The sequence below is a fragment of the Dermacentor andersoni genome, chromosome 4, assembly GCF_023375885.2.
Source record: "Dermacentor andersoni chromosome 4, qqDerAnde1_hic_scaffold, whole genome shotgun sequence".
In the NCBI taxonomy this organism is placed as follows: Eukaryota; Metazoa; Arthropoda; class Arachnida; order Ixodida; family Ixodidae; genus Dermacentor; species Dermacentor andersoni.
In genome coordinates, this window is record NC_092817.1 from 211,960,791 (window position 1) to 211,973,237 (window position 12,447).

General features: G+C 41.2%; 1 long non-coding RNA gene across 3 annotated transcripts; it reads right to left on the reverse strand.

Moving 5' to 3' along the window:
* Window positions 1–528: 528 nt before the first annotated feature.
* Window positions 529–11,820, reverse strand: LOC140217424 (uncharacterized). 3 transcript variants are annotated; one of them, XR_011894001.1, is made up of 5 exons: window positions 11,432–11,820; window positions 10,591–10,681; window positions 6,263–6,448; window positions 4,285–4,446; window positions 529–634 (listed from the first exon to the last, which is right to left on the reverse strand). It is a non-coding gene; the product is annotated as an uncharacterized lncRNA (long non-coding RNA). The 3 variants fall into 3 exon arrangements; XR_011894002.1 differs by lacking the exon at window positions 11,432–11,820 and having other exon boundaries at window positions 529–631; window positions 10,591–11,421; XR_011894000.1 differs by lacking the exon at window positions 11,432–11,820 and having other exon boundaries at window positions 10,591–11,421.
* Window positions 11,821–12,447: the final 627 nt, after the last annotated feature.

Genomic DNA, 12,447 nt, shown 5'->3' on the forward strand with positions numbered 1-12,447 from the left:
CAGAACACACTGTATGCTGAATTCGTACTATAACCGTTAAAATACAGGTGCTTGCCGTATTCAGAAAACGAAAGACTCCGTATGCTAAATCTGTACTATATCCGTTAAAGTACAGGTACTTCCCGTATTCCCGAGCATATCCATTGTTCGAAGAATGTGCCATCGGGGACAAAATTGCCCAGGACGTGCGAGAGTCGACCGAATTTTATGGTGCACTATTTGCTGGGATCAGCCGTGCTACCATCTGCGTTCGGAATGTGCATACGTGACCCACTGTTTTCAGCGGTCTTGAACAGAAATGCAATTTGGTCAACGCTCGCACTTCCAGGGTACTTTTGTCCACGATAGTACACCGCCTTTAATGCAAATGTCATGAAGGCAGCTCATAGACAAAGCAGCAGGTCACCATTGAGAAAATTGTCTTGCCAACACACTGACATGGCTGCAGAGATAAAACACTTTGCACTTTGTGATATGAATGCACTGCATAGCATATATACACAAAGGTGCAACATTTCAGTCCTCAAGTTCTTAGATCACAGAAGCAACTTTATTTTCTTCAATCACTCGTCTTGCACTTCTTCCTGGTGAAAGTTGTTCTTGACCCAAAATGCTTGCAAGGATAAACTTGCTGCTGTTAGGAGAAACAAATAGTATTCGTGAATATCCATCCTAAAGAAAGCGGCAAAAAAGTATAATCACAGAACACGACAAAGCAGTAACTTCTGTGTTAGAAAAACATGTAAGTAGACCAACATTGTTGGAACAAGGGATGTTGCTATAGCCAACATTTCAACATAGGTGCTTATTATTAGGGTAGCAAATGTTTTCCTTGGCTGTGTTGTTTTGGATTGTGCATAGCTCAGTGGCCCGTAGTCTCATTGGGGGAGAAGAAACTGGTGCATATAATAGGTCAAGAGAAGCCAAAGTGTTAAAATAAAGGAAGGAAGGGTGTGCTTAGCAGTGGTGATTGTGATGGAGCGGGTATGAGCACTACTGTCAGTTCTTGCAAAGAGTAGGGGTGACCAAAACAGAAAATGATGTACACATGTAAGCAGTCATTAATCCAGTAGACCTAATCTTCCGAGAAGACAAAATAGGTATCAAGATAAACAGTTTGCACTTTTGGAAAAGGAAAACGAAGAATTAAGGAAAATAAATTTTGTATCAAGATGCATCTGGTTAAGATCACTGTAAATGGTAAATGAAGGCACATTACGAATATATATTTTGTTAAAAGCCGATGAAGAAAAGATATATTAACGAAATATTAAAAAATGGGGACATTAAAATTAAACTGGGTATGACCATAAAACAGTAAAGAACAGCCTGTGGAAAAAAATGGGATGGACAATATGATAACCAGGCGCAAGATTGCAAAACGTCGAGCGCTGTTTATATTCATGCTGCTGTTGACGGCTTCAAGTTTCTGTCTTCCTGTGGAACCTTTGTCTTACTTGAACAAGGAAATGGGTCATTTTTTAAACAAGTCAGTTGATATGCAGTTCAAAGCTTCATCATTATTATATTGAAAGAAAATATTATGGTCAGTTCTCCTGGGTCTGCTTTCATTCACCAGTTATTTCCACCGGTGTAAGCTCAAAATTTAATGGTCTAAATGGACCTTAGCTCCTCGCAAACCATTAGCTGGTCTTTTTTTCAACACAGATGCCTGCACATTATATGTGTTGGCAGGAGTGCTAGCGAACTACATTAAACTTGTTGCCACAACCAAAGTGAAACTTGGTAACAGTGATTGAAAAAAAAAACCAGCATTCCACAATATTGATTCAAGTCGTCTGGAAAAGTTGCGTAAGTTAATGTACACCCCCCACCCCACCAGACACAATTATACACCACACTCACTCTCATGGTGTCAACCATGCTATTATAGCACTAGGCATCAAGTAGGAGAATTAGAAGATAACAGGGCACAATGCTTTTTGTTAGAACATCAAATGTGCTTTACATAAATGCTACATTCCAACTAACAAAGGAGCAGCCGATAGTGACCAATGCATACAAAAGCTAATGACATTCTGTGCAGCAGAATGTTGACGATGAGGTGTTATGCGCACAAGTGCACTCATTCACACAAAATGACATCCTGCAGACAAACCTTGTGCCAACATTACAGTTTGAAAAACACCACAGTGGAAAGCAAAGAGTGCTAAATTTGTTGAAAATTACAAAAAATTATTCGATTATTCAGTATCCTTACTGTTCTTTAAAGATTCACAGATTGTTCCCTACGGGTGCTGTAAACTGCTTTTATAGTGGTAGCAACAATGATCTGTGGCACAGACAAGAATAAATGCTCATGAAGTTTATTCAAGAGTATACCCTACAAATTACACCCCATTTTACATTCCAATGTGGTAGAAGAGGAAGACGAAAAAAACTACTTTCTCGTGGAGGATGCATACCCCAGAACAGAAGAAACAGGTGTACCCTAACCATTGCTGCTGCCGATGCCTGTGCACTAGCAGTTGCATATAATATGGCGGTTACAATTGTTTTTCCACAAGCACTGCAAGCTGCTGCCAGTTTACCAGTACAGAGCTGTAATAAATTTAGGGCAAGTTAAAGCTCTCTAATGGATTCATCTATTAGATATGACACAATTGGAATGCAATATTCAGCAAATAAGTGAAGAGCGATGTGCCATCCCATACAATGAAACACCTTTGAAGAATCTGAATCACCACCTGCACTCTTAGGCAGTTACACCCTTTGGAGTGCCCCTTCTGCCACACAACAATAATCATTATCTGCCTTGATGTGTTTCCTTTCTTTAAAACGCCACGCCCGCTACTTTCCTTTCGGGAATGCTATCATGCTGATAACGCGCATGCCGTTCGTTACTGGAAAGTACAGGGCTCGCAGCGTTAAAGAAAGGCAACGCAACAAGGCAGATGACTATTATCGTTGTGTGGCAGAAGGGGCACTCCAAAGGGTGTAACTTTGCCTAAGAGTGTGGGCAGTGATGAGGTAAAAGAGTGTGTTCTGTGTAAAGTAGTGCACCTGTATAACCTAAAGCTGTGGAGAATGCATTTAGTATCAGCTGTGAAGGTTTCTAATTTTAATTGCACACAGTAAAAACCTCCATGCAGTTTTGCAAAACGCAAACCCCCTACCTTTTTGTTGTTCAAAGGCAATGACACGTAGGGCCATAACATGTACAGTATGAGTTTTGTTCCCAAACAATCAAAGTGAATAGCACCACCTTAAGTGTTATGTGCCTTCTGTCTCACATTTTCTGTCAAAAATTGGTAGTGTCAAATGCTGCGATCGGCAGAAAAACGGATTTCTGGAGCAATATAAAGTATTAAGTACCGTGATCTCAGTTCTTTCACTGCTGTTTAAGCATTATCGGGTCTTAAAGTAAAGAAACAAGGAATAAATACACGCATATTTTACGTCACAACCCTCATGAGGCATTTAGTAGTCTGTATTATAAAGGATTCCAGATTTACAAAGCAGGACAGATTTTATTCCACTGAAAGAATGGCATCATGCCAATGATTCTGCATTTGGTGCTATATTTATTTGTATTTAGTTCCGTTGGAATGTGTGTGTACTGTCAGCGATATTGCTTGACATGTTTTAGATGGACTGTTTTCTGAATTTAGGCAAATTCATACTCGCAAATAACCTTGTATGACACCAAGAACTTGCTTAGCAGGAGTATTTCTAACATTTGCAAGATATTAGGCTCTTGAATGCATATCTAAGCCTGGGGTGCACGCCGCCTCCTAATCTCATCAGCAAGTTTCTGGAACTCATCTACAAGGTATGTTATGATGAATGTAAAGTTGCTTGAACGGGAGAAACAGGGAATTTAAACAGGTCAATTATGCAGCATAAGAATGATGTCAGCAAGAAGCAAGCATCAAGAAGCACTGTCACTCAATGCGCATAGACTATCAAACGCAACAATTATTTGGGATGATTTAAAATTCTGGCATTGGAACGAAATGTCTTTTAATCTATATATAAACTGGTTATTCACTCTACTACCACTACCTTTACCAGAAACATTCATAATCATTATCCTATCTATGCCACATCATCCTAGCTAATATTCAAGCCTTCATAAGCTCCTTTTTTACTGCTAATTCTCTGTGGGAAAGAGGTGTCCGTATGAAGACCATATCATATACTTATTACCCGTTTTTTGATAAATGATAAGGGAAAAACTTCACACCAAAAATGCGCTGAGCTTGAGCAAGTTCTACGTTTGAAGCTGTTGATTCTTTTTTCCCTTTGCCATCATTGACCCACCTGGTTAGCTAAGTAGACAGAAAAGCTGCAGGAGAAAGGTAGGGGTGCCAAATTAGAGTTGTGCCCCAGGGGACCTTTTCACGGTCACTGGAGGAACTGCCTGTGGCCTCGGCATCTTCCTTGAGGGCCATGGCCATGTCTAAGAAACCTTGTCTCCACAGGCTGCATAAAGAAGGATAATTTTCTGAGCCAAGTCTTTTTCTTAAAAGAACCCATTTAAGGTGTATTCGTGGCTTTGCACCACAAAACTGACACATGACTGGCCACTCAAGACACTTTATGTGTATTCGCAGGCTTATTCCTTGGAAAAACACTTTTATGTAGCACACAATGAGTAACAGTAACAAAAAAGTGTATAAGGAGGCTTTCATATTGCTCTACAACTTTTCATTGAGACATTTCCTTTAATTATTTGAGATATTTATTAACTAATTAAGAATTATGTAATTAGGCAGAATGCAAAATATAATCAGAGTATCTCCAAGCGACGGCAAACAACATTACCTTCATTTTGTCTAGTTACATCGCATTTACATATTTCTAAATCTTGGTGCACGATAGTTAAGACACCCTGTAGATCAAAAAACAATATTACAATTTTCATAATCATCTCTTGCGTGTTATTGGTGGCTATGGCTGCTTCAAGTTATTCTTTCAGTACGGTACAAGCAGTTTTGAAGTGAAATTGTTTTGCATCGAGGGCGGTAATCTAGATAATCAAGCAAAAGGTCAAGTTGTGTTCACTATTCAGATGTTTAACTAAGAAGCTGCAGGAAAAGGAAACAGAACACAACACCTAATAAACAATGCAAAATTTGAAAATTTGAACTGAACAAGAAACCAGTTTTTGAAAACACAGAAAAAAGCCAGCAGCTTACGTCGAATACACCCTTGCTATGTACTCCAAGTGAAGTTGTTACCGCAATGCTTGGGCACCATACGAACGTAACAGTCAACAACTTTGAGCAGAATATTAACACCACTAAATGAACTGGCCTTTGAAGATTCTTGATCTGAAATCCTCAACGACTTGTTCTGGCGCCTAATCTGTCGAGCTCAATCTGTATTCTCAAAAGCTGGCTTTCGACCATAATTTCTCTAAACGCAACATCAGCTTAAATCTCAAGATAGGGTTGACCTGTAAATAAAGTGGATAATGCATGGCAAACATCATGAACACTCTTACATGTTAACCAGAGGGTTCACTCATGCAGCCATGCAATTGTGATGCAGACACGATATATTGAAGCTGGTTTTGTGAAGTGTTTCATGCTTCCAAGGCTTCTTCTCTAGTTGTGAAAGCTGTCTCCACTAGCTAAATAAGCGATGAGAATAAAAAAAGAACTTCAACATGCTCACAATACGTTGGCCATTTGCAAGTAAACAGCAGCCTTTTTGGGCGCACAGGTTGCCTGGTGCAAATCTACTATGCCACAGTACTTGCGTTACCCAGTACCAGCCACTTTAGAATGCAATGTGTTCAGAGCCCTTTCCCTCTGTTTTTTTGCTTTGGAAACAGTTTACCATGTGTTCAGTAGGCGTCGAGAAAGGGGACAGAAAACACTGTGCACCAGTGATTTCTAATGTTTTGCTGGATGCAGCACACCGCACCGGATGCAGGTGAAGCCAGTGGAAATGCGGTGTCATGCAGGCGCTTGTCCTGGAAGCAGGGCATATGGTGGACTAACTAGTGCGTGCGATCAGATAATATTGCTGCCGAAAAACTTTTCTTTGTGGTTTTTCACATTTTAGGAGGTCTCTACATGTCTGGTAAGCGCTTTTATGACAATCTGAACCCGTATACGATAGTGTTCTCTTACATCAAGTTTTTTCTCATTTACCAGTGTTTCCATTGCACGCCACTTATGTTAGCTACACTGTAGACACTGCAATGGAAAAATTCTGGACACCTCGAAACACTGCTTGGGTAGTTTATGGCACATCAGGCAGGCATGTTAGGGGAAGAAATGCCACACACCCGTGCAAACGAAGTGCTGCCGCAAAGTTGTGAAGCACCAACTTCCGGGACAAGGTTGGCTTCAGTCGAGGGTGGTCGATGTGCTGTCCATGCCCTGTAGTAGAGATCAGTGGTGTGGACCCTTTTATACTGGCTGTCTTTTCTGGTCGGAACCTTGGCAACAGCTTCCACCATACTTTTTTGAACCTGCAACATGTGCAGAGAAAGTCACATCACTGTGCGTTTATTGTATGGCTTTATTGTTCTACACATTCTATCAAACCATTAAAAAATACAGTTCACACATTTTTACTACTGTATATAGACAGTCTAGTTGCTAGACACGCGAAACATTACCATCCCTCTGACAGAATGAAACAGTAGAAGCGTACACTGTAAAGCTACACTAAAATTTAAATTGATGTGACACCATATGAGCATACAGTATGCTTACTGTATGCTCTAGCCCTGTGTCAAGTAAAAGTTAATCGTCAATCATTTATGGTGTATTTCCACTTATTCTGGGTCATCAAACTGTACAATCAATGTTCCAAGTTTACACATTGTTGGCTTTTGATTGCCTATGTGATCCGTTTCCTACTTACACATGCAGTAATCCCACTGTAATAAGGAAAAAGAGTTCGAAAAAGAAATGCCATGATAATCTTCCACATTTGCTGAGGGCAGGAACAATGGCCAATAGCATGTGGTTGAAGCTACATAAATACTCAGTTTTCACACAGCTTAATTGTTCAGCAAGTAATAAAGAGGTACACTGTGCGCCTCTGCATAACCAAAAAAAATCTGACTACTTGACACTGTACTAAGGCTGCTGCTTGATAGTGTTCGGCAGTTCGGCTTTGGTTTTCTGATATACAGAACTGTTTAGGTACCAGTAGTTTACTTTGCGATAAAATGGAACTTGGAGCACTGGTCATTCGCACATAAATAATGCGACAGCAAATATAACACAAGGATAGGAATATGGGTCTCTTAGAAAAAGTACATACACATTATGAATATAATGTGATGTGATGCCACAATGAAACAGAAAGCAACGCATAGAAGTGGACGGCACTTCCATGCCACCAAGGTTATTGGACAGACAGTACTTCAGAAGTGCCCGCAACACAGTCAAAGAAGGCAAAGCAGCATTTCTTTGCGTTCAACACAATGCATTGGCGGGCTAGTTGGTGCGAATCCATAAATACTTTGTTTAGCGCAAAACAATGGACACAAGAAAGACGACCAGCACAAGGCGCTACTCTAAACTGACATCACTTTATTGCATCACTCCTTTATAGATAGTAGAATCTAGAAGAACATGTGCAGTGAGCACCATGTGCAGGGACCACCAACAACCGATCACAAGAGCGCACTCATGCGACGGGATCCAAAAAACCATATTGAGCACCGCACAAGGTTAAAGAAGGCACACTAATGCACTGTGACCCCAATGACTGTATGAAGAAAGCTTCCGATAACTCTCGGGTGGTGGTATCACAGCACTTTTTCAAAATCATAGTATCACGAAACATGGCTTTGCACTTCCATATTTTACAATGTTGAGCCAAATGGGAACCTGTGCCTGTTGGTATGGATCGCTTATGTTTGCAATGTTTCGTGATACTACGATTTTGAAAAAGAGCCGTGATACCACCGCCAGAGAGTTATCGGAAGCTTTCTTCATACAGTCATTGGGGTCACAGTGCATTAGTGTGCTTTCCTTAACCTTGTACAGTGCTCAATATGGTTTTTTTGGATTCTGTCCTATGAGTGTGCTCTTGTGATCAGATGTTGGTGGTTCCTGCACATGGTGTTCACAGCGCATGTTCTTCTAGATTCTGCTGTCTACAAAGGAGGGACGCAATAAAGTGATGTCAGTTGAGAGTAGCGCCTTGTTCTGTCGTCTTTCTTGTGTCCATTGTTTTGCGCTAAAAAAGCAATTATGTATTCCTTGTGTGTTTTTGAAGACAGCTCCACACGCAGTAGCGATTCCAGTATTGCTGCCCAGTGGTTTAGCTCGCCGCAGCTTGAAGTGCCACAAAATATAAGGAGAGAAACCTGCATTAAATTTTTGTTGCAAACAAGAATATAACGTGAAGTGCATTCTGAGGCCAGAAACTATAGAAAAAAATTTCATGATGCACCACTGTGCAGGGTTTTATAGCAAAGTCAAATACATTTAGTGTAAATATCACACTATGATGGTACACAATGGTGGTAATCTGTAATAATATAAAAGGTGCCTTAATGTTACAACAAAAGTTGACATTACTTAATAATAGCCTTGTAAAATTTAGCATGCAGGGGCACCACTTGGTTAAACAATAGTGATGTAATGTCTATGTACACAAGTATTGCCCATGCATTTCTGCCATTGTCCAAATGGCATAAATGAATGGGTAATACTTGTATACATAGATATTACATCTCTATTGTTTAACGAAGTGGGTAAACTATGTCTGCCTCATACAAGATTAGAATTAAACCATAAATTATATATAGTCACCCTAACAGTAACACCTCATTTGAACTTCACAGTGAGTAGACGTCACCTATTCAAAGTTTATATGTTGAATGTAACGAACCCTCATTACAGCAGCGCAGAGCATTCCTCACATTTCCTTACGTACTCAGAATTCAAGTCATCACCGCAACACATATGCTACAACAACGTCACACAGTGCAACTCACGCTTACACTACCGAAATAAACCAAACATGTTTAGGCCACTTGTACTGCAGTATGAGCAATAGTGTCGGGATTATGAAATTCCCCACGAAGTCCTCCAGGTTGCCAAGAAACCAGAACGGTTGGCCCCGTGGTACGATTTCACGCAGTTGTGCGACTGGACATTAACACATTTAAGGAAAAGAGACACTCCTCACGACCACATTATACAAGAATTCCGTGCTCTTCAGGACCAATATCAAAATTACATGCAATTCTACACTGATGGGTCCTAAACAAAACAACACGTGGGTGTAGGGGCCGTAACAGAAAATTGGGAAAGAAGTATTCGTCTACCAAAACATGCCTCTGTTTTCACTGCTGAAGTTTACGCTTTATGGGTTGTAGTGAAAAAGATTATCACTGGCAAGCACAAAAACAGTCATTTACACTGATTCCTTAAGTACACTGAAGGCTCTAAACCTAAAATCTGAGTGTGAACCCCTGTTAGGGGACATACTAAACATGGTCGCACTTAACAAATATGGGAGATCAATCCACTTCTGCTGGGTACCAAGTCATGTTGGGATACCGAGTAACGAAGCAGCCGATAGATATGCATCGATGGCAGCGAACAAAGAGATAACAAACACAACACTTCCATACAAAGATAGCATCCGCGCGATTAGAAATGCCTTAACGGCGAAATGGCAACGTGAATGGGACCACTGTGCTGACAACAAACTACATCTCACGAAACCCATAGTTGGCGAGTGGAAGTCATGCTACCATCAGAAGCGGTTCATCAATGTAGTTTTATGCCGACTACGCATTGGGCACACACACCTCACACACAATTATGTACTTACGAAAGAAGACACACCAACATGCGAGAAATGTCAACAGCCACAAACAGTTATGCACATATTACTCACATGTACGCAGACTGAAACACACAGACGAACACTTTTGCACAAATTATATAAACTACACATACCTTTACACACTGCTCTAATTTTATGTGATGATCCGCTAGTCCCATTATGTGACGTTTGTAAATTTCTAGACGACACTGGATTTTTACATAAAATATAGATTATAAACAAAGCCTTTTCCTTCATTAACTGGATTTTAAAACACCTCATGTTTGGCGCAGCATAGCCTTAGCCGCTTTTGCGCCATTAAACCCCATTTAACTAACTAAGTAAGTAGACGCCTGTTGATGCCAGCCTCCCCCAATGCTAAACTGTGCTGCATGCTTTACAGAGAAATTATAGTGGTATCACTAAACTCTGAAGCTATTCAGGACTGCAGCATTGTAGAATACATCTACAAATGTCCCATTTCATGTGTAACAGCCTGAATTGCTTGCACATCTTACCAAGTGCAAATTAAAATTACTTCTCCTTGTTTAGCATTTTTGCCTGCTAGACCACAATCCAATGTCATCAATATATTAACATATTACCTCACAGAACCTAATTTGGCTTATAGATTAACACCTTCGCATACTGCCACAGCTACACTCTGTCATATGCATTGCAATCATAAAGGAGTGCTTGTCCACCAGCACTCCAATGTCACTAACAAAGATCACCTACACAGCTTGATTCAGGTGGCAGGTGGCAGTCATGATTCAGGTGGCAAATAGCTAAGAGAAAAAAAAATCCACTCACTTTGAGAGCTACAATACTGCGATAACTTGAGAGAGATGGACCCATTGCAGGCAGCAGACCTCTTCTCAGCTCCAGCACAACAGCAACTTGCCTTTCAGTAAAAGAAAAGGATTGATTAGTAATGATAAGTTACCTTGTTTTTGCTGAGTATCAATACAATCTGACTTTCATGCATATCCACTCTCCGCTTTAGTAATACAACTGAATTATTCGTAAAATAAAAGAGTCAATGATGATACCATTCGCTTCTCTTGTATGTCCAATTTTTTTCGCACTGATACCCCGTTTACTGCTTGCTTACTGACACGAATGCCTTGACTGCCCAGACATCATTCGAAGCAACACGTCTTGCTGCACTGCAAAAAGTTGCACCGAGGAAACACAGCAGAGCAGCCAGAGGAAAGAACTTTTTTTTCTGGTCACAATTAAAACGTGCACCCAAGCAAGAAAGTAACGATCACAGGTAGTGAGCGACTGCTATTGCCTCGAACGTTTATTTCCGTATTTTAACAGAAGTTCTTGTATCGGATACAGTATGCTCTCAAGCCAATACAAGCGTCAATACAAGTGCGCAACTGAACGCAGTTTTATTCTACGCTTTTAATGCGAGTGGGCAAAAGGTTAGAAGTACCTCACGGAAATTGCGATCGAGCCGATCGCGCTACGACTGGAATCGATCTGAAAAGATAGGGTGATCCCTTTCCCCATTCATGCGTCAGTTTTGCCCTAAGAAGTTGCATAGTGGTCTTTTGAAACAATATTTCTGTTCGCGACACCGGCTTACCGCACATCACTTTAACACCTACGTTATGCAAACCAAATAAGATTAAAATGGGCTTACCTCATGAGCAAGTTACGAGTGCGCGTAGACTGTTGAACACCCGTTGAGGGCAAGGAGGATATATCCGTGTCCAAGCGCATACGTGCACCCAAACACAGGACAACTTCTTCGATGCCGCAGCGTGCAGAGTTTTGTACGCGAAGTGAAAGACATCCAGCGCAAATATCTTTGCGCGATGACGGCAAATGACGAGCGCACAAGCGTACAAAACACAGCGACAAATTCGGAACTTTGCCAATTCGAACGTGCCGAGACCCAAGCAGCGTAACCATCCATCGTTTCTGTTCTTCGCTCCCGGTGCGTCAGTCTCTCTTCCTTGGAGTCTTGCTTCACTCTTGAGTACAAATCAAGAGATATTTACGGCAAATTAACAACTTTTACAACACGACACGGAAAATTCCGGCTGACTACACATGTGCAGCTCCGTCTGCCACTCCTAACGGACGCGCAGCGCGCGCTGCCCCCTAGTGCCGCACTCTGTGAGCGCGGATAACAGAATCGGTTTCGTTTTCGCATTTGTTCTCTAGTTACTGTATCGTATCAGTTCAACGAGCACAAGCTATCTTGGCACGCTGGAACGACACGTGCCTTTCCTTGCCCTCTATTTCCACTACCCCCTTTCCCTCGCTCTGGTATAAAATGCCCAGCGCAATAAACATAACAGTTCACTGTTGTCTTGAAACGCCTGCTGTTGGTTTCTTCGACCGGGACCCGGTCGATACAGTTACTGGAACTGCAATATAATTGCTTGACAATTAATTGAATTCTAAAAGAGGAGAACACTTTCTCTCCCACAAGTTAGTGCGTTTTATACAAAGGGAGAGAGAATGCAAGAAGCAGAAAGGCAGGGAGGTCAACCAAAGCGTTCGCTACTGGGGATAGCTAACCCCTGTGCTGCAATGAAGTGCAAAGCAATGCACTGCGATGCGTCCATAATCTCTAGTATAGCGATAATTTGGGCTGGTTGGTGCATGTAATGAACGGGTAAATAATGAGTTGTGTCATAACATTACCCA